A 22,692-nucleotide genomic window follows, 5' to 3' on the forward strand; every position below is an offset into this window, starting at 1 on the left:
CAGAGCACGCCAGGCTCTCCTGTCTTCCACTGCCTCCCGCAGTTTGGTCAAACTCACGCTGGAGGCTTCGAGAACACTGTCCAACCATCTCGTCCTCTGTTGTCCCCTTCTCCTTGTGCCATCCATCTTTCCCAATATCAGGGTCTTTTCCAGGGAGTCTTCTCTTCTCATGAGGTGGCCAAAGTATTGGAGCCTCAGCTTCAGGATCTGTCCTTCCAGGGAGCACTCAGGGCTGATTTCCTTCAGAACGGAGAGGTTTGTTCTTCTTGCAGTCCATGGGACTTTCAAGAGTCTCCTCCAGCACCTTAATTCAAAAGCATCAATTCTTTGGTGATCAGCCTTCTTGATGGTCCAGCTCTCACTTCCATACATCACTACTGGGAAAACCATGGCTTTAACTATACGGACCTTTGTTTGCAAGGTGATGTCTCTGCTTTTTAAGATGCTGTCTAGGTTTGCCGGTGGCAGGTGGCGCTGTGGGTTAAAGCCTCAGCGCCTAGGACTTGCCGATCGAAAGGTCAGCGGTTCGAATCCCTGCGGTAGGGTGCGCTCCCGCTGCTCGGTCCCAGCGCCTGCCAACCTAGCAGTTTGAAAGCACCTCCGGGTGCAAGTAGATAAATAGGGACCGCTTACCAGCGGGAAGGTAAACGGCGTTTCCGTGTGCGGCTCTGGCTCGCCAGAGCAGCGATGTCACGCTGGCCACGTGACCCGGAAGTGTCTCCAGACAGCGCTGGCCCCTGGCCTCTTGAGTGAGATGGGCGCACAACCCCAGAGTCTGTCAAGACTGGCCCGTACGGGCAGGGGTACCTTTACCTTTTACTAGGTTTGCCATCGCCTTTCTCCCAAAGAGCAGGCGTCTTTTAATTTTGTGACTGCTGTCACCGCTTAGACCCCTAAGTAGTAGCAATTGCAAGGACATTGTGCTGCTCTCCTCTGTACAGTTCCACCCCTATTTCAGACTTTGTGGCCCATTTAAATGTTTAGCTGCTGATAACATGGCAACGTTTAGCAGGTGATATTGTGAGGTTTAGTTGCTACTAACATTGCAGCGTTTAGCTGGTAAGTTATCGCAATGTTGAAAAGCAGGTGTTGCCTAGCCCTTGCACACATTGTGATTCGTAATATATTGCCAGCTCAGTATTAGGAAAAAGTTATCACGATGTAAACTTCAAGCCAGTCTTGGGCAATATACCAATATATCGCCCAGCTCTAATCATGACCTATATTTCTGACCCAGTGTACCATTGCTGATTTTACCACTTTGTCCCCGGGAATCCCTGGGGTTGTGGGGCGCCTGGCTGGGTCCCTTTTGGCTGGGGAAACGGAGAGAGGGAGTCCATGGAAGGGTTAAAGGAAGGGGAGGAGCCTCGACAGAGACCCCTCCCCTTCCAGCACCCCTGACCCCCACCCCCATCACCCAACCTCCCTGCTGAGGGTGTTGGCTGTCCCAGATCATCTGTATTCACTACGACGTATCTCCATACTTTGGATTGTCCTGAATACCACCATTTGGTAGCCTAGCCCAAACCCAAAAGTCCTGCTGGGATGCATCTTGGCTTCCCTGCTGATGAAACTGAGTGTGTGAGGATTGATAATATTTTCATTTCTCCGTTTCAGACCCCTAAGTAGCAGCAGCTGCCAGGACATTGTCCTGTTCGCCTCTGTATAGTTCCAGCTTTATTTCAGACATTGTGGTAGATTGCAATCAGGGTGGATTTGATATAAATCAAATTGATTTCAATCACAATTTACGGCAAATCACTAGTCAGTATAATTCTATTTAAATCAAAAAAATCTGATTTGGTTACACTATTAGAAATACATAGACAGATAATTATGAAATCATTCTGAGGTTTAATAAGTTAACTGTCTATATTTGGACAACAGTTCTGCTGTAATTTATTGGAAGGAGAAAAATCAACATTTCCTTAATAACAACTTAAGCAATCTATTTAACTAAAACAATAATATTATAGCATGTTGGTAAACATTTTTTTAAATAAAAAGCAACCAAGCAGACTGAGTTTTAGCACACATGAAAAACTCAGAACTTGTGGATTTCACCACCTCCACTACCAGCCACCCCTTTGGATTGGCTTCTGCATCCAGGTGCCTATTCTGTACAGTTAAGTGTTAGTGGGGTTGTTGGAACCCAGTGGGATTGGGAAGAGGTTGCTAGCCCTGAAGAGCCTTCAGCCCTTGCCTCAAGTCTGACTTGCACAATTATTACACAAAGACCCCAAGATGTGTGGAGTATTCTGCTCACAAGGTTGCACTTTCATTTTTACTGCTTCACACTTAGCTACTTGTGCAAATCTCTTCCACTGCAAACCATCTGTTCATTGAACCTCTTGTAACTTAGAATTTAAGGGGTTGATTTTGTGTATATAAATCTGCAAAGGAACAATGGGATTAAGGTTTTCCCTCAACTCTGTATATTTATTTTATAACATTTTTCATGTGAAGAAAAGGCATGTTATCTCTGCAGATACAGAAATTCACACTTTTGAGAATGGCAAAAACAAGCATCTGTGACAATATCTTCTCATTAGAAAACTTCCCGAAATGATCTTACAGAATCATCCCACAAAAGCCCGCAGAAGCCGCGCGCTCTTTGAAGAGCATGCCGCTCTTGGGGGCTTTCCCCTGAGGATGGAGAAGGGACTCGCAGGAGTTGCACGCTCCTTAAAGGGTGCACAGCTCCTGTGGGCTTTTGCAGGAGGTGGGGAATACTCCCAGAGCTTGTCAGGGCTGGCGGGGGAAGCCCGGGATGAAGGCTCGATGCTGCCCTGCGGAGGCTTCGCAGGCTACCCCAGAAGCCAGAACAGCTAGAGAGAGCGCTGCGCAGTGCTCCCTCTAGCTGTTTTAGCTTCTGCCTTAGTGGCGCAAAGCCTCCGCAGGGCACCGGGGAGCTCTGCTCAGCGCTCCCTTTAAATAATATTTTTCTTCTTGAATTCCCCCTCTAGAAACTAGGTGCCCCTTATGATCAGGTGCGCCTTATGCAGCGAAAAATACGGTAGGAGGAGAAAATAACAGAGGCCAACCAGTGTATATGGAGAAGCAAAGCGGCTAGTAGCCTGATCTTTATTGCAACAGTGTCCCCCCCCCTCACCACAACCAGGAGGGAGGTGTGCAAGGCCTTATATGTGAAAGTTATTGATTAGGTCGTGACCTAATGATTAGGCTTAATTGCTTTACGATCCACAATTAGCCATTTACAGCGGTCCGGCACGCTTCTTCTGCGCAGCAAATTCTGCTGTCTCTTCAGTACGCTTTGCAGAGTAAACACAGCGGGGAAGCTGTCGCTGGCTTTAGACAAACATACAGAGTCCCGGTTTGTCTATTAACAGCTCTTTATTGGTACATTTCTCAGAAAAATAGTCCAGGGCTTCTTTCAGCCATTACATGCGTCCGTCTCCTTCAAAGACAAAAAAGAACAACAGGAAAACAGAGAACAAGCTCCTCCCAGCTTCGAATCTTTTTCGTCAGAAAGTGACGCACTTCTCAGAACACTTAACCAGTTAAGTTCTGAACTCTAACACCCCTCTTGCGTTGCTTTCTGACAAGATCTGTGAAACATCTTCAGCAACACCCTGTGAGATCACTCCCTTCCCCAATGCCTTGCGCCCTCCCTTGGCGTTCCTGTCAGGCATCTGTGGAACAACCTCACAACTCTCAGATTTGCACTGTGCGAAACTTACCCACGCACCTGTGGCCTGATACCTCTCAGGTGGAATACCATTCGTTGTGCGCCTGGGCCGCCTGGGCACAAACTCGGGTGTTTCCTCTGGCTCACCGTCACCAGCAGGTGTGTCCTCTGCATCACGGGATTCCCCCTCTGACTTAAAGCGTCTTCGAATCCTTTCCATTACACTTACAGGAGAACTAGGCTCACTCTTGGGCTCTCTTTTTAGAACTTGTGGAGATGCCCCATCCAGCTCCTGACTTTGGTCAGTGAGCTGACTGTCATGTGCAGACTCAGCCTCTCCTTCTTCCTCATCAGAACTGTCCTCTGGATCAGAGAGACATTCTGAAAGAACATCACGCTTGGTAGGGGTCTTTGACCTTTCATCCTGCTCACAGAACTCAGCGTGTTTACTGATCAGCACTTTACTCTGATCACCTGACGGGTAAGCAAACCTCCATGCACTAGCTGCTGGCTCATACCCACAGAAGATCATTTTCTGGAACTTGGCTCCATCTGGCCCTTGCAAAGCCTTAGGCACCGGCAAAACTGCAGATGAACCAAACGTACGCAGAAAATGAATCTGGGGTTTCCTGCCATGCAACAAAGAAAACGGTGTGTCACCTATCAGTGAATTGTAGACACGATTCCAGGTGAAGCACACACATCTGGTCGCCTCCAGCCAAAACCTTGGAGGTAACCCAGAATCTGTAAGCATCACCTGTGCAGCCTTGACCAGAGCTTCACTCCTCAGCTCTGCCACCCCCCTCTGCTTGGGAGATGTAACTGTGTGACGTATCCCTTTCTTGTGAAAGAACTTCTGCAAAACAGACCCAGTGTACTTAGCATTTCTGTCACTGGTGACCGCTTGTACCCTGGTGGAGAACCTTATTTCCACCTCCTCAATCCAGCTTTTGATCAGCTGTGCTGCATCTTCCTTGGACTTGAGACTGAGAGTCCAGGTGTTCTGCGTAAAATTATCCCTCAATGTCAGCAGATACCTGGCCCCTCCCAGACTTGGTTCCTTCATGGGACTGAACAGATCTATGTGTACCAGTTCAAAAGGTTTTGTGGTTACCCTCTCCACCTCTGGGTAACTGCACCCTTTCACCTTTACCTGTCTGCAAGTGTCACAATTAATGGCACTTCCACAATCTTTAATCCTACATCCCTTGGCCACTTCAGGTAACGTCTGCAGGTTCTCTAGAGCAGTGTTTCCCAACCTTGTGCCTCCAGCTGTTTTTGAACTACAATTCCCATCATCCCTGACCACTGGTCTTGCTAGCTAGGGATGATGGGAGTTGTAGGCCAAAAACATCTGGAGGCACAAGGTTGGGAAACACTGCTCTAGAGAACCATGAATTGTCCTTTGGTGCCACACACAAGCACATGAAACATGAGTGGGAACTGTAGCACGCAGGGCTTGTGCTTTCTCAACCTTCCCCTCACCCCCCAGAGACATTTTAAGAATGAAAAGATCATTCTGTCCCTTTTTCACTTCGACAAGCCGTCTCCCTTCTCTGGAGATTGTGCAGATATCATTCTTGAAACAAACCTGAAACCTCTTTTTTAACAAATAAGGCACAGATAACAAACAGTGATGCCCCCCTGGGACGACGCAAAACTCCAACAGTTCCTGAAAAACAGAAATATAGGCATTAGTAACATTTGCCCTTTGTCCATTTGCGAGCTGAATAGTCTTTCCTGCTGGAATCGCCTTGCAATTCCACATCTCGACTGCAGGGGTCTCTGGAACCATGTTGCAGTTAGCTGCTGAGTCAATTACAAAACAAAGCTGAGAGCTTCTCACACAGCTGTCTTCAAACAAAGCCATGCTGGCAGTTAGCTGATAAGGCTCTTCATGTTGTTTACCACGTCCGCTTTGTTCAGATCCACCCCTGCCTGCCTTGCCAGGCTGGTTGCCATGGAAACCCGCCTGGTTCCCATGGGAGTTGACCTTGGCAACATCCTGCCGTGCCTGTGTGCTCCGGTGGGGACAACTGCCACGCAGATGTTGAACTCCAGTGGAAAAACACTGCCCGGGGCTCCTGCCTGCCGGCCTGGCCTTCCGTCTTCCGGAACAGCTCCTCCTGCCAGCCTCGCCCCCCCTGAAGCTCCTCTCCGCTCCAGCACTCCCAGTGGAAAGTTTTTTAAACTTGCCTTTTGAACTCTTCGCCCCTCCGATCTGCTCAACAGCGCTCCTTGAGGCTGATTCATCAGGAACCGGGGCTACTCCTCCAGGGCCCTGGCCTCCTGCTGAAGCTTCACACAAACTTCTCAGCAACTCCCAGGCAGCCCTTGCTGACTTTACGCCCTCCAAGTGAGGTCTCAGCGATGCGCTTACGCATGCTCTCAGCATATCAAGCTCTCTCTGCATTCTCTGCTGGCTATCTTCAGGCAACGCAACCTCACAGCCTGCAACGTCAGTCAGGGGTAGTGGCTCTTTCTGGCTTACATCCCAAAGCCCAGTAACCAAGAACCAACCACGCACTCTCCTGCTCCAGGTTGCCCAACTTTTTAAAGTGAGCTTTTCCACCGGAGCGTCCTCACGGACCTGGCTGTCCGCCATCTTCTCCCGTTCTCCCAAGGGGCCCCAAAGCTGTACTCACTCAGACCAGCTCCTCCGGCTCTCCCTTCCGTGGAGAAACGATTTCCAGCTGCTCTTAGCTCTCTCTTCCAGCAGCTCTTCTTTCCAGCCGGCTTCTCTGCCTCAGAACGCAGACTTCAAAGCATTCCGGCAGCTCCAGCGACAGCTTTACGAGCGGTAATTACGTCACCCATAACCTGTGAAAGTTATTGATTAGGTCGTGACCTAATGATTAGGCTTAATTGCTTTACGATCCACAATTAGCCATTTACAGCGGTCCGGCACGCTTCTTCGCAGCAAATTCTGCTGTCTCTTCAGTACGCTTTGCAGAGTAAACACAGCGGGGAAGCTGTCGCTAGCTTTAGACAAGCATACAGAGTCCCGGTTTGTCTATTAACAGCTCTTTATTGGTACATTTCTCAGAAAAATAGTCCAGGGCTTCTTTCAGCCATTACATGCGTCCGTCTCCATCAAAGACAAAAAAGAACAACAGGAAAACAGAGAACAAGCTCCTCCCAGCTTCGAATCTTTTTCGTCAGAAAGTGACGCACTTCTCAGAACACTTAACCAGTTAAGTTCTGAACTCTAACATTATATAGTCTTTTGAAATTGCCCACCCAAGACCCCCCCCAAATATCATACAGAAGGAGACTGTCTCCAGCAGGAATACATCACAGGAGGCGGTCTACAGCAGAAATCCTGTCCCCAAGGATACCTGTTAATGGTCACTAACTGCATTACCTGGGCAGCCTGGCCATTCTTTTGTGATGGTAAATACTTTAGTTCCTGAATCCAGGTCACAGGCCCACCCTCTTCATCCCTCCTTAGGGCAGTATTCGTAAACACAAAGACAATGGGAAGGCTTCCATTTGCCTCCTTTACTGCAGAGGAATATTTGAGTACGTTTCTGGGCACAATTCAAAGTGTTGGTGCTGACCTTTCAAGCCCTACACGGCCTCAGTCCTGTATACCTGAAGGAGCGTCTCCACCTCCATCGTTCTGCCCGGACACTGAGGTCCAGCTCCAAGGGCCTTTTGGCGGTTCCCTCCCTGCGAGAAGTGAGGTTACAGGGGACCAGACAGAGGGCCTTCTGGGTAGTGGCACTTGCCCTGTGGAATGCCCTCCCATCAGATGTCAAGGAATTAAGCAGCTATCTTATTTTTAAAAGACATCTGAAGGCAGCCCTGTTTAGGGAAGTTGTTAATATTTAATGCTCTATTGTTTTTAATATTCGATTGGGAGCCGCCCACAGTGGCTGGGGAAACTCAGCCAGATGGGCAGGGTATAAATAATACATCATATTATTATTATTATTATTATTATTATTATTATTATTATTAGTCTGTGGTGCTCAATGTTTAGGTATAGTAAATATTAGGATTTAATTAGAACTTGTGTGTTATAGCGGGGATATGTTATAAGATGGTCTCCTTGAATTTTAGAAAGGGAGTTATGTAAAGGGTTTTTCATGTTTGATCCTTGTTTCTGTGTAAATATTGTGTGTCAGACTGAGAATGTCATCAGGAAGGTCTAGGAAAGGGTGCACCTGCTTCTGAGCATCAGAAATGAGCACGGAAAGAGTTAATATCATTAACCTACCGGAATCGGCCCCCACCCTTTGTAACAAGCAGCTGTAGTTCTTTTGGGATTTAATATCAGCTCATGAAAAGTTGGGCACATGACCCAGAAAGCTGCCTGGCTCCCTCCGTCTGAAGGCGGAGATATGCACCACACGCCATAGTCGAATTCGGCTGGACTTGCCATGGGAACGCAGAAGGGGCAAGCAAGGAAGGGGGAGACGGCCAAAGAAACCTGCTCTCCCACAAGTGCCCCCCCGCCAATTCCGTAACATTAGCAAAGCCCAAGTTCAAACACCACCCCTATTTAAAAGAGGCCCCCGTAATTTCGACACTGGACTGCCCTTTACGGTTGCCGTAAGTTACTCTTCCAAGTCCCAAAAGCGCGCAGCAACTCCGGTCTATTTTGCAGGGCTGTTGTAATGGGGACACCCTACGCCACCGCTCAGGACAGCCCAAAGTGACGTATAACCAATCCTTGGTATGTGTTTTTTTTTGTTGTTGTTGTTGTTTTCCACACTGAGACTCCAAGGTCTTCTGTGTCATGTTTCCTGTGCAGTGGACGCTTAGGTTGCAAATGTGATCTGTGCAGGAGGCACATTCACAACCCGCAGCGTCGCGTCTGTGCATTTGTGGGTTGCAATTTGGTGCTTCTGCACATGTGCAAAGAGTGATTTAGTGGTTCTGCACACGCGCGAAACCTGGAAGTAACCTGTTCTAGTACTTCCGTGTTTGGCGCGGTGCACAAAACCGAAAACGCACATCTCGAAGCGTCTGTAACCCGAGGTATGATTGTATTTTGGAAGGCAGCGGGAAGGCTGTTCTCAGGGCCTGCTCCATCGTTAGGGAAACTGAGGCAGCCCCCTCAGGCAGCAGATGCAGGGAGGGGCAAGGAGGGGATGGAGCTGAGTCCCATTTGGCCAGCCCTGATTTAACCCTCTATCCCAGGCATAGGCACCTTAAGGCCCATGGGCCAGAAGTTTGGAAAAACTTTAAAAAGTATAGGAACTCACATTAGGTAGTCAAAAATTAGTAATTTAAACAAAATGCTTATAAAAATAAGATAATTACTTAACATTTAGCTTCTGTTACACATTATATCCACATAAGTCAATAGAAAAAGTATCAAGAGATGATGTTCAAGATGTGCCCTTTGGGAAATTTGGTTTTGGCAAACGCAAAACAACATCCTTGAAATCAACACTTGCAATAGGGAAGACAAACATACAAGATTCTGGTTTTTTCCTGAGATATGACACTTGTTTAGAGATTATTGTACACTAAGTGGGACACTTTTATACATATCAATGCGTCCCATGTCTTAGTGTATCAAAGTGCCCCAACAGACATTTTCAATGTCAACTAGCAATTGTTAATAAAACCACTGAACTTATTTGAAAATCACATGTAATCCTGATTACTAAGTGGAATAACTTACCTTTGGTATTTTTAAATCTGAACTAAATGACGTAAAAAAGTGTTGGAACACTTTTACATTTCACATAATTTTTTAGTTGGTCGTGCTAAAAACACACCTACTCTTTTCAAACGCCAACGGCTAAACTGGCGGGCAGCACAGTCGCAACTGTTCTACTCACACATGTAGAGACACATTTTGGTGATGTCGCAACACGAATACCATTTCTCGATATTGAAATATTGTTGGTGTGTCAATGTGCCCCGCCTCCCCCATTCCGCATTTTCAGAGGAGGGGGAAGAAGGGGAAAGTTTGTCCCACCAGATAATACTCCCATCCTCCCTGGCCATGGGCCATCCTTACTTGGGCAGGTGGTACTTTGAGTCCAACCACATCTGGAGAGCCAGAGATGCCTGAACTCAGCATAGAAGGTTCCTCTAGGGTTCAGTGTTACCGGGAATTGGTGAACCTGGATCTTAAGGGTTTTTGACAAATTTCCTAGGGATTATGATTGGTATCCAGACCCTAACATGCTAAAGCCAAGGTGTCCACACTGAGCAGCTTATTAAGCCTGCTGGCCGCTGGGGAAGACCTTCTGAAGGAAATAATTTCCCCCAAAGTTAATTCCTTCCTTCCTCCGCTGCTGCTGCTGCTGCCCACACTAAAGGAATGTCTGGATGAAATCCCAGGGATGTCTTCCTCCTATTACAAAGAGATACAGTTGATATTCTAGAATAAATTGAAATAGTGACTGAGAAATACAGCCAGGGAATATGAAACTGATTTGAAGATTGGTTTGTTCTTTACGCATTATTATTATTATTATTATTATATTACATTCAGGTGGACACACCACGGGTTTCATCTTCTTTCTTTTCTTTCCCACAATCAGTGTTATTCACCTTTAACACTCACCTTTTTCAGTGTCAAACATATTTTTATCTTGTGATCTTCAAATGAAGAGAGGTATAACAATTTACTAAGTAATTCCCAGTTGGAGCAGAGCTAGAATATCCAGAAGCCCTTGGCCACCCACGGCAAAGGAGGAAGAACAGTGAGAGAGGCCTGGACAGGGAATCTCCGCTAAGATAAGCCAGTGTCAGGAGGCGGGTGCGAGACCCAGCGGCATATAATTATTATAAATCATAATTGGTGTGGGTGTCTCAATCTGGCCTTCCCAGCAGTCAGGCTCCAGCTACTTTCCTTCTGCATCTCCAGCTCTCTCCATGCAATAATGCAAGGCTGAGGGATGGAGGTCCAACCCCAAGAACATGCTCCAACTGAGCACTCCTTCAACCGACCACAAGCACCAAGCCTTGTCACTAGACTTATATATGGGTTTCCCAAAATGGTCACTATGCACCTCCTGAGGCCAAAGGGACGTTAAAATAAGAGCAGGTGTTAATTATAATAGTACTTTGTTCTCTTCCTAGAAAACAAATAGGATTTTCTCCCCACCCCATCGAAAGAAGACAATGGAGAAGGCAGTCAGAATTCTGGTGGGCCACGTCCAATGGAATTAACGAAGAAACCATTTAAATAAATGGAGTGTGAAAAGAGAGAACATAAACAATTTGAAAGTATGGAGTGTGGAAAGAGCTTCACTGGCAGTGCAAAACTTAGAAAACATCAATGGACTCACACAGGGGAGAAACCATTTAAATGCTTGGAGTGTGGAAAGAGCTTCACTGAGAGTGGACACCTTAGAATTCATCAACGGAGTCACACAGGGGAGAAACCATTTAAATGCATGGAGTGTGGAAAGAGCTTCAGTCAGAGTGGACACCTTAGAATTCATCAACCGAGTCACACTGGGGAGAAACCATTTAAATGCATGGAGTGTGGAAAGAGCTTCACTGAGAGTGGACACCTTAGAATTCATCAACGGAGTCACACGGGGGAGAAACCATTTAAATGCATGGAGTGTGGAAAGAGCTTCAGTCAGAGTGGACACCTTAGAATTCATCAACGGAGTCACACAGGGGAGAAACCTTTTAAATGTATGGAGTGTGGAAAGAGGTTCAGTCGGAGTGGACACCTTAGAATTCATCAACGGAGTCACACGGGGGAGAAACCATTTAAATGCATGGAGTGTGGAAAGAGCTTCAGTCGGAGTGGAGACCTTAGAATTCATCAACGGAGTCACACAGGGGAGAAACCATTTAAATGCATGGAGTGTGGAAAGAGCTTCAGTGGGAGTGGACCCCTTAGAATTCATCAACGGAGGCACACTGGGGAGAAGCCATTTAAATGCATGGACTGTGGAAAGAGCTTCAGTCAGAGTGGAGACCTTAGAATTCATCAACGGAGTCACACTGGGGAGAAACCATTTAAATGCATGGAGTGTGGAAAGAGCTTCAGTGGGAGTGGACCCCTTAGAATTCATCAACGGAGTCACACAGGGGAGAAACCATTTAAATGCATGGAATGTGGAAAGAGCTTCACTACTAGTGGAAACCTTAGAATTCATCAACGGAGTCACACAGGGCAGAAACCATTTAAATGCATGGAGTGTGGAAAGAGCTTCAGTGCGAATGGATACCTTAGAATTCATCAACGGAGTCACACAGGGGAGAAACCATTTAAATGCATGGAGTGTGGAAAGAGCTTCAGTGGGAGTGGACACCTTAGAATTCATCAACGGAGTCACACAGGGGAGAAATCATTTAAATGCATGGACTGTGGAAAGAGCTTCAGTCGAAGTGCACACCTTAGAATTCATCAACGGAGTCACACAGGGGAGAAATCATTTAAATGTATGGAGTGTGGAAAGAGCTTCAGTCACGGTGGACACCTTAGAATTCATCAACGGAGTCACACAGGGGAGACACCATTTAAATGCATGGAATGTGGAAAGAGCTTCAGTCAGAGTGGAAACCTTAGAATTCATCAACGGAGTCACACAGGGGAGAAACCATTTAAATGCATGGAGTGTGGAAAGAGCTTCAGTCAGAGTGGACACCTTAGAATTCATCAACGGAGTCATAGTGGGGAGAAACCATTTAAATGCATGGAGTGTGGAAAGAGCTTCAGTCAGAGTGGACACCTTAGAATTCATCAACGGAGTCACAGTGGGGAGAAACCATTTAAATGCATGGAGTGTGGAAAGAGCTTCAGTCAGAGTGGACACCTTAGAATTCATCAACGGAGTCACACAGGGGAGAAATCATTTAAATGCATGGAGTGTGGAAAGAGCTTCAGTCAGAGTGGAAACCTTAGAATTCATCAACGGAGTCACACAGGGGAGAAACCATTTAAATGCATGGAGTGTGGAAAGAGCTTCAGTCAGAGTGGAGACCTTAGAATTCATCAATGGAGTCACACAGGTGAGAAACCATTTATGTGCATGGAATGTGGAAAGAGCTTCACTACTAGTGGAAACCTTAGAATTCATCAACGGAGTCACACAGGGCAGAAACCATTTAAATGCATGGAATGTGGAAAGAGCTTCACTGATAGTGGAACACTTAGTGTTCATCAACGGAGTCACACAGGGGAGAAACCATTTAAGTGCATGGAATGTGGAAAGAGCTTCAGTCAGAGTGGAAACCTTAGAATTCATCCTCGGAGTCATACTGGGGAGAAACCATTTAAATGCATGGCATTCCCTGGCATAACCAGGAAAGGCTCTGTTCCCAGCTGCACGTCTTGCATGAGGAGGGAAGGGGGCACAGGGAAGAAGGGGCCATACCAGAGCATCTCAGAGCAATGTTGGGAGGGGGCACATGGTGATACAAGTGTGTGTAGAATGCTATCCCCAAAATAACGCAGGCGAGAAACAATATGGATGAGTATAATGTGGAAGGAGGTTCAGGCAGGTCCCAAACCCAGAGTGCTAAGCGTCAGCTTCCTCCAATTCCACCAGCTGCCCCAAGGCACGACCCCCCCTCTGGGCCCTGAGGGTGGAAAGCCTCCTTGCACTTTTGCAACTGGACATGATCCGAGGGAGTCCTCCTGCCAGCAGAGCACAATGCATACTATTGATGTAATTATCTTATTGTTGCTGTTGCCATCAAAGACTGGCTGGATGCAGAGAAGGGGGGGGAGACCCTTCTTTTCGCTCTCCTAAATCTTCCACCATTCCTGCTTCACTGGATTCCATGAGTTCTATTTTTATTGGGGGGGCTTTTCTCTATCCTCTTTCTCCATTCTATCTGACATGTCCTTCCTTCCTCGTCTTCTCTCCAAACTGAAAGGTCCCATACTGAACTGTGCACAGTACTCCAAATGTGTTCACACCATAGATCTCCATAAATAATTTCCATTCATCCTTAAGGAGCAGCCATGAGATTGGTACGTGTCTGTTTACATTCCAGCACAGTATGCTGGGAACTTCTGTTGTGCGTATAGCTTTTGCTTTTCTCTGTCTCTCTGAGAATACAAAGAGAGAGACGGAATGTTTCTTTGTCCTGATTTATGATTAATAAATCTGTAGTTGTAGTATGCTTCCACAAGCCTCACGCCTTCGCTCTGCTTATATAGTGTGCCCTGGCTTCGAAGCTTGGGTCGCTGATTTACATCGGAGCAGAGGCTGATGGGTCTTTGCAGCGGGATGGCTGGAAGGAGATGACCCACCTGGGACTAGCCAGCTGGCCTTGCGACCCTCTGCATGCCAACAAGATCTGCACTACAACCATTAGGAGAGTGGCAGGTGTATTTTCAATCGGTTCCCTAAACATCCCCAGTGTGAGATTTGCAGTTTCCCGAGCCAGTGCACACAGGGTCAACAATTTCCCAGAGTTACCTAGCATGACCCCAAGGTCTCACTCCTGGTCCCTCACCTCCTCCTCATCAGCCCAATGTGCATCTGTTTAATCTTGTTGACCATGAACTAGAACCCTGCCAGAACCAATGGATGGTGCCAGCTTGGTTCTATGACAAAGGAACATGTAAAATGTCAAACATTAAGAACTTCCCTGAAGGCCTTCAGAGGTCTTCCAAAAGTTACTTTCTCTCTTTGACATCTGATGATGATGATGATAATTATTATTAATAAATTATTATGGGGGCGTGTGTTCCACAGGGAGGGCGCCACTACCAAGAAGGCCCTCTGCCTGGTTCCCTGTAATTATGAGGGAACTCCCAGAAGACCCTCGGAAGTGGACCTCAGTGTCCGGGCTAAATGATGGGGGGATTTTCTTTTCCTTGTGTTAGATAGATGTTGAAACAAGGTGTGATTGACTAGGTCATGTCTGGATCACAGATTTCTACCCAAGAGCCACAATTGCTTTGCATTCACATACACTATGTGAAATATCACTAGTAAACAGAATAATTTAAACAAGGAAACCAGCAACAGTATTAAAATTGCAGGGAGACAGAAAGAAACTGGATTAAAAATGACCCAACCACAAGATGAAAAGTCTCCGTACTGAATGAGGGAAGGGGGAGGCATTGGGGGGGGCTTTTGAAGTCTCCCTGCTGGCAAGGGAATTACAGAGCAAGGGCGCCTCTGTCTGTCTGGAATCCCTTACTGCCTCATCTCCAGCAGGAAGGGGGGATTTCCAGACTGGGACCCTTCACTCTTAGGGGGAGGTGCTGGGGCCTGGGCAGCTGGATGGACATCAGCCTGCAGAAATGTTCCCCCCTTCCTTTCACAGGACTGTTGTGGTGTTGCATGTGTGTGACAAGGCAACACTCAAGAACAGTTCCCACCAACCAACATTACATCATTCCTCCACTGCCCACAAGAGGGCGATCTTTCCTCTACACATGGTAGAATCCTAGAATTGCAGAGTTGGAAGGGACCACAAGGGTCATCTAGCCCAGCCCCCTGGAATTAAGGTATTTTGCCCAAAGTGGGGCTCAAACTCCTAACCCATAGATTCAGAGTCTCATGCTCTACCGACTGAGCTCTAAAAGGGAGTTTCAGTTCAAGCAGAGCCCAGAATAATTAGGGTTGCCACATTGCAAAAAGTAAAAACCAGGACACCCCCAAAACTGTAGAGCTATTTTTTAGACAAGGCCCCAAATAAACGCCAAAAAAGCCCATGAGTTTTCAACTGACTTGTCTTAAATTCAGGACAAAGTGCCATCTTTTGGAAATTTCGCCTTTGAAATCTTTTGCAAGTCTTTCTTTTGAATGGGGGCGGGGGGGGGGTTCAATCTGGCCAGTCCCCACGCAAAAGAATAAATGGAAACGTATCAAAAAGGGCAGCATTTGGAAACCACCCTGGTTGCAAACCACTCTGGCTCCTTTGGCCTCCTGCTAGCAGAAGTGCCTGAACTGCTGGCTCCGCACATTGGAGCAGAGTAGGACTTACTTCCGAGTAAGCAGGCATCGGATGGAAGATTGTGTATCAATAAGGCTTTTGGCCGTGAATTTGTACCTACAGCTAAAACGAGAAAAGAGAGGAGGTTCTTTATGCAGGTCCCAAACTAGTCCCCAAGCAGCTATTTAAGGATAGTGAGGGAAGAATTATTAGTTTGGAAGTGACATTGGCAGGAAGGAAGAACAGTCCTGGAGGAAGAATTATACACAGCAAATGGGAAGAAATCAGACTTTTACATACTGTATGGGATTCAGGCAGTGGTGAGGGGGGTTTATACAGCCTTCTTACTAAAGAAGCAGAGAGAAGCTCCAAAAGCAAGATATCTGAGCAGAAATCAGGGCGAATGAGAAGAAATCCACTAATAAATCAGGGAGCCCGGGGAATCTGCCTCCTTGGCGCCTGAAACTGAGGCGAGGCTCAGATTTCGAAGGGCGGGAAGTTGGGAAAAGGCGGGAAAAGTCGTTGCCCTCGGAGTCGCTGAGGGAAAGAAGCAGTGGGGGGAGGGGCGCCTCCTCTCTTGTCCCTCAGAGACACAACGGGGACCCTCTTGTGAGGGGAGCAGAAAGGGGTCTCTCTCTCCCCCCCCTCACAACCCCATTGCATGCCTCTCATGGCGGAAGGGGCTTTCGTGTGCATGTGTATGAGCTTTCGTGTGCATGGTATGTGAAGAAGTGTGCATGCACACGAAAGCTCATACCTAGAACTAACTTAGTTGGTCTTTAAGGTGCTACTGGAAGGAATTTTTTTATTTTGTCCCAGCCCCAGAGGCTGGGTCCATCTCTGGGCTTCACAGAGGACCTTGCGAGGCAAATCTGGGCGGGGGAGGGGAGGGACCCCCTGGCTGCCCTGGGTCCGCCCCTCCCCCACTCTCCTGACCCACAGGGGGAGGGGCAGCCCTTCCCTACTTCTCATTCATCCTCTTCCCTCCCCTGCTGTGGGGAGGAGGAAGGAGGGGGGGCCAGGTCCCCATGGAGCCCCCAGAGGCAGCGCCGTCCCGTCCTCTTCCCATCCCAACACAGGGAGGGGCTGCTCTGCGTTTGTAGCTCTAGGGGCAAGCGAATCCCAAAAGGAACCGGAAGTGTCGCTGCGAAATGCGCCGGAAGTTTCTAGATCGGAAAAGGAGGAGGGGCGTCGCTGAAGAGCCCTCCCCCCGTCGCCCCCCTTTCTATTGCAGACAAGGAAAGCGGACTAATCTGGAGCCAGGGAGGCGGAGGACCAAGAGGTAAAGAGGGAGAGGAGGGGGGAATAGGGGAGGAGGGGGGATAAGGGGAGACCCCCCCCCGTAAGGAAAGCGCCCTCCCTGGGGCCCGTCGACAGGGGCCCCGATCCAGGCCCCGACCCAGGGGGGAAGGGGGGACCCAACACCTGCAGGGATCTACACCTGGCAAGATCTCCTGGGCAGCAGCAGCACCGCCAGACTCCCCTTTCTCTTTCCTGGGGGGCCGAGAGATGCTCAGCTGCCCTGCCCCCCTGGACACCTTGGCGGGAAGGGGAAGGAGGACCCCAAGCAGGGCTGGGGGTGGGGCTGAGGCCCCCCATTCTCCCGGCTTCCCCCGGCAGGAATCCCTGGGGTCGTGGCGCGCCTGGCTGGGGAAACGGAGAGAGGGAGTCCAGGGAAGGGTTAATGAAGTGGGGAGGAGCCTCGACAGAGACCCCTCCCCTTCCAGCACCCCTGACCCCCCATCACCCAGCCTCCCTGCTGAGGGTGTTGGCTGTCCCAGATCATCTGTATTCGCTAGGACTTATCTCCATACTTTGGATTGTCCTGAATACCACCAATTATATCCTAGCGCAAACCCAAAAGTCCTGCTAGGATGCATCTTGGCTTCCCTGCTGATGAAACTGAGTGTGTGATGATTGAGAATATTTTCATTTCTCCGTTTCAGACCCCTAAGTAGCAGCAGCTGCCAGGACATTGTCCTGTTCGCCTCTGTATAGTTCCATCCTTATTTCAGACATTGTGGTAGATTGCAATCAGGGTGAATTTGATATAAATCAAATTGATTTCAATCACAATTTACAATAAATCAGTAGTCAGTATGATTCTATTTAAATCAAAAATTTCTGATTTGGTTACACTATTAGAAATACATAGACAGATAATTATGAAATCATTCTGAGGTTTAATAAGTTTACTGTCTATATTTGGACAACAGTTCTGCTGTAATTTATTGGAAGGAGAAAAATAATCATTTCCTTAATAACAACTTAAGCAATCTATTTAACTAAAACAATAATATTATAGCATGTTGGTAAACATTTTTTTAAATAAAAAGCAACCAAACAGACTGAGTTTTAGCGCACATGAAAAACTCAGAACTTAAGCATTTCACCTCCTCCACTACCAGCCACCCCTTTGGATTGGCTTCTGCATCCAGGTGCCTATTCTGTAGAGTTAAGTGTTAGTGCGGTTGTGGGAACCCAGTGGGATTGGGAAGAGGTTGCCAGCCCTGAAGAGCCTTCAGAACTTGTCTCAAGTCTGACTTGCACAATTATTACACAAAGACCCCAAGATGTGTGGAGTATTCTGCTCACAAGGTTGCACTTTCCTTTTTACTGCTTCACACTTAGCTACTTGTGCAGATCTCTTCCACTGCAAACCATCTGTTCATTGAACCTCTTGGAACTTAGAATTTAAGGAGTTGATTCTGTGTATATACCGTATTTTTCGCACCATAGGATGCACCGGACAATAGGACGCACCTTGTTTTAGAGGGGGGAGAACAAGGGAAAAAAATTCTTCTGCTCTCTGCCCAGCGCCCCTTCAGCGAAGCAGGGACGCTGGGCAGAGAGTGTGAGAATTTCCCCCCTTTTGTTTTCCCGCTCTAAAACAAGGTGCCGTTTAAGGTGCGTTCAGGTGGCTACCTTGGAAGCCTGGAGAGCGAGAGGGGTCGGTGCGCACCGACCCCTCTCGCTCTCCAGGCTTCAAGTTCCTTTCGACCTGCTCTTTGGGGCTGGCGGGGGAAGCCCACCACCAGCCCCAAAGAGCAGGTCAGGGAGCAGCGGCCATAGGCGCGCGTCACCTCTCCAGCCGGGAGAGGGTTGCGGGGGGCTGCTTTAGCCCCGTGCGTGCTCTGCCGGCTGGAGAGGTGACACGCGCCTATGGAGGCTCCTGCCATAGGCGCGCGTCGCCTCTCCAGCCGGGAGAGCGCGCGCGGGGCTAAAGCAGCCCCCTGCGACCCTCTCCCAGCGGGAGAGGTGACGCGCGCTTATGGCAGGAGCATCCATAGGCGCGCGTCACCTCTCCAGCCGAGAGGGGGGGGCTAAAGCAGCCCCCCGCGACCGTCTCCTGGCTGGAGATGCGGGGCTGGGGCGGGGGAAGCCCGAGCTTCCCCCTCCCCCAGAACGGGACCCAGAGCCATGCCGAAGCTGCGCGCAGCTTTGGCATCCCTCTGGGAGCTTGCGGGGCTGGGGGAGGAGGAAGCCCTCCGCCAGCCTCCAAACCATGTCGGGAGACAGCGGGAGAGCGCGCTGCGCCTCTCCCGCTGTCTCCCGAGTTTGCAGGGCTGGCAACGGGGGGGAGCAGGCTTCTTCCCCCCCCGCCAGCCTTCTAGCCAAGTCGGGGGGCAGCAGGAAGGGCGCGCGCGCTGCGCCTCTCCCACTGTCTCCCGAGTTTGCGGGGCTGGCGATGGGGAGGAGCAGGCTTTTCCCCCTCCGCCTTCTAGCCAAGTCGGGGGGCAGCGGGAAGGGTGCGCTGCGCCTCTCCCGCTGTCCCCCGAGTTTGCGGGGCTGGCGACGGGGAGGAGCAGGCTTCTCCCCCCGCCAGCCTTCTAACCAAGTCGGGGGACAGCGGGATGGCGGCGTTCCGCCTCCCCGCTGTCCCCCGAGCTTGTGGGGCTGGTGGTGGGGCTCTCCTGAAGCCTGGAGAGCGAGAGGGGTCGGTGCGCACCGACCCCTCTCGTTCTCCAGCTTCAGCGAAAGCCTGCATTCGCACCATAGGACGCACACACATTTCCCCTTCATTTTTGGAGGGGAAAAAGTGCGTCCTATGGTGCGAAAAATACGGTAAATCTGCAAAGGAACAATGGGATTAAGGTTTTCCCTCAACTCTGTATGTTTATTTTATAGCATTTTTCCTGTGAAGGAAAGGCATGTTATCTCTGCAGACACAAATTCACACTTTTGAGAATGGCAAAAACAAGCATCTGTGACAATATCTTCTCATTAGAAAAACTTCCCCAAATAATCTTACAGAATTCCCCCACCTCCCGCAGAAGCCGCGCACTCTTTGAAGAGCACACCGCTCTTGGGGGCTTTTCCCTGAGGATGGAGAAGGGACTCGCAGGAGTTGCACGCTCCTTAAAGGGTGCACAGCTCCTGTGGGCTTTTGCAGGAGGTGGGGAATACTCCCAGAGCTTGTCAGGGCTGGCGGGGGAAGCCCGGGATGAAGGCTCGATGCTGCCCTGCGGAGGCTTCGCAGGCTACCTCAGAAGCCAGAACAGCTAGAGAGAGCGCTGCGCAGTGCTCCCTCTAGCTGTTTTAGCTTCTGCCTTAGTGGCGCAAAGCCTCCGCAGGGCACCAGGCAGCTCTGCTCAGCGCTCCCTTTAAATAATATTTTTCTTCTTGAATTCCCCCTCTAGAAACTAGGTGCCCCTTATGATCAGGTGTGCCTTATGCAGCGAAAAATACGGTAGGTAGGAGAAAATAACAGAGGCCAACCAGAGTATATGGAGAAGCAAAGCGGCTAGTAGCCTGATCTTTATTGCAACAGGGTTTCCCCCCCCCCTCACCACAACCAGGAGGGAGGTGTGCAAGGCCTTTTATAGTCTTTTGAAATTGCCCACCCAAGACCCCCCCCCAAATATCATACGGAAGGAGAGTATCTACAGCAGGAATAGATCACAGGAGGCGGTCAACAGCAGAAAACCTGTCCCCAAGGATACCTGTTAATGGTCACTAACTGCATTACCTGGGCAGCCTGGCCATTCTTTTGTGATGGTAAATACTTTAGTTCCTGAATCCAGGTCACAGGCCCACCCTGTTCATCCCTCCTTAAGACAGTATTTGTAAGCACAAAGACAATGGGAAGGCTTCCATTTGCCTCCTTTACTGCAGAGGAATATTTGAGTACGTTTCTGAGCACAATTCAAAGTTTTGGTGCTGACCTTTCAAGCCCTAAACGGCCTCAGTCCTGTATACCTGAATAACTTGTGTGTTATAATGGAGATATGTTATAAGATAGTCTCAGTGTATTTTAGAAAGGGAGTTATGTGAAGGGTTTTTTGTGTTTTATCCGTGTTTCTGTGTAAATACTGTGCGTCAGACTGAGAATGTCATCAGGAAGGTCTAGGAAAGGGTGCACCTGCTTCTGAGCATCAGAAATGAGCATGGAAAGAGTTAATATCATTAACCTACCGGAATCTGCCCCCTCCCTTTGTAACAAGCAGCTGTAGTTGGGATTTAATATCAGCTTATGAAAAGTTGGGCAAATGACCCGGAAAGCGGCCTGGCTCCATCCGTCTGAAGGCGGAGATATGCTCCACACACCATAGTCGAATTCGGCTGGACTTGCCATGGGAACGCAGAAGGGGCAAGCAAGGAAGGGGGAGACGGCCAAAGAAACCTGCTCTCCCACTTTTCAATAAATATTATTTTTTTAAAAAAAGAAACCTGCTCTACCACAAGTGCCCCCCTGCCAATTCTGTAACATTAGCAAAGCGCAAGTTCAAACACCACCCCTATTTAATTTTTTTTAATGATATTTATTAAAGTTTAAACAATTACAAAAAGCAAAAATGAACATACCACATTAAACAAAAACCAAACAATACACCACAATATAAAAAAGAAAAAAGACAGAAAAATAAAACCTTTAAATAAAAAAGAATTTAAAAAAAGAAAAAGCATCGTATTTCCTTTATGTTCTTTCATTAGCTTGTTTCCTTGACCTCCTCACACCTCCCTTTTTTTGTATTCTAGATCAATTATCCATTTCAGCAAATTCTTTCCTTCTTTTTTAATATTTTATCCTGTAATTTATCCTAGTATAATATAGTCTTACTTTTCCTCCTGTCACTGATTAACAATCAGTTATTCCCAACTCCTTTATATCAATCCTGCTAAAATCACATAAGATCATTCCAACATCCTTCTAACCGTTATTAGTTTTACCATGTTTCTGCTAAGAATTTGCGTTACTTTATTTAATCTTGTCATACCGTAAAAAACCTTGAGGCTTAAAACTTAATGCTTATTTATACATGATTCCATATAACATTTCTACTAAAGCCAGACAGTTTCATTCCAACATTTTCACTAATATTCATTAATTTTCCACTGAATCCCCAAATTAAAACTTTTCTTTATAGATTTTCCAATTTTCATCCAACGTCCCTTTTTCCTGGTCGCGGGTTATGTCAATCCTTACTGTCCAATCCATCTTAGTCCATCAACCTGGTAGTCTTATGTCCGAGGCTCTTAAATCAGTGTTTCCCAACCGGTGTTCCGCGGCACACTAGTGTGCCGCGAGACGTTGCCGGGTGTGCCGTGGGAGGGAGGCGGGCGAGTCGGGCGGCCGAGAGGCGGGGCGGCGGCGGCGAGCACACGCGGGGCGGTGAGCGAGCGAGCTCCCACATCCCATCGCCGCTCGCTTCGGCAGGCCGGCCGTGCTCCGCGCTGGTGTCGGCAAGCCTTGCGCACCCGGGGGATCTCCCCCCAAGAGCGCAAGGCTTGCGGGCGGCAGCTGGGAGCACGGGGCGCCCTTCGGAGGCCGCCCCGTGCTCCGTGCTGGTGTTGGCCAGCCTTGCGCACCCGGGGGACCTCCCCCCGAGAGCGCAAGGCTTGCAGGCGGCAGCTGGCAGCACGGAGCACGGGGCGCCCTTCAGAGGACGCCCCATGCTCCGCGCTGGTGTTGGCCAGCCTTGCGCACCTGGGGGATCTCCCCCCGAGAGCGCAAGGCTTGCGGGCGGCAGCCGGGAGCACGGGGCGCCCTTCGGAGGCCGCCCCGTGCTCCGCGCTGGTGTTGGCCAGCCTTGCGCACCCGGGGGACCTCCCCCCGAGAGCGCAAGGCTTGCGGGCGGCAGCTGGCAGCACGGAGCACGGGGCGCCCTTCGGAGGCCGCCCCGTGCTCCGCGCTGGTGTTGGCCAGCCTTGTGCACCCGGGGGATCTCCCCCCAGGAGCGCAAGGCTTGCGGGCGGCAGCCGGCAGCACGGCA

General features: G+C 48.9%; 1 protein-coding gene and 1 long non-coding RNA gene across 3 annotated transcripts in view; one reads left to right on the forward strand and one right to left on the reverse strand.

Moving 5' to 3' along the window:
* Positions 1–22,692, reverse strand: part of LOC309365363 — a 109,591-nt gene that overhangs the window by 16,393 nt on the left and 70,506 nt on the right. Inside the window, exon 2 of the long non-coding RNA XR_014166055.1 lies at positions 13,194–14,371. This is a non-coding gene — a long non-coding RNA (uncharacterized lncRNA). The remainder of the gene's footprint in view (positions 1–13,193; positions 14,372–22,692) is intronic.
* Positions 1–22,692, forward strand: part of LOC309364694 (uncharacterized protein) — a 77,015-nt gene that overhangs the window by 9,828 nt on the left and 44,495 nt on the right. The window contains exon 1 of one of the 2 annotated variants that reach the window (XM_081902469.1): positions 16,511–16,760. The exons of the other annotated variant lie outside the window; for it this stretch is intronic. The gene's annotated coding sequence lies outside the window, so the exon portion shown is untranslated. Of the gene's footprint in view, positions 1–16,510; positions 16,761–22,692 lie in introns of those variants that run through there. 2 annotated transcript variants of the gene reach the window in all.

Source organism: Podarcis melisellensis (assembly GCF_964234715.1).
Source record: "Podarcis melisellensis genome assembly, chromosome: 2".
Taxonomy (NCBI): Eukaryota; Metazoa; Chordata; class Lepidosauria; order Squamata; family Lacertidae; genus Podarcis; species Podarcis melisellensis.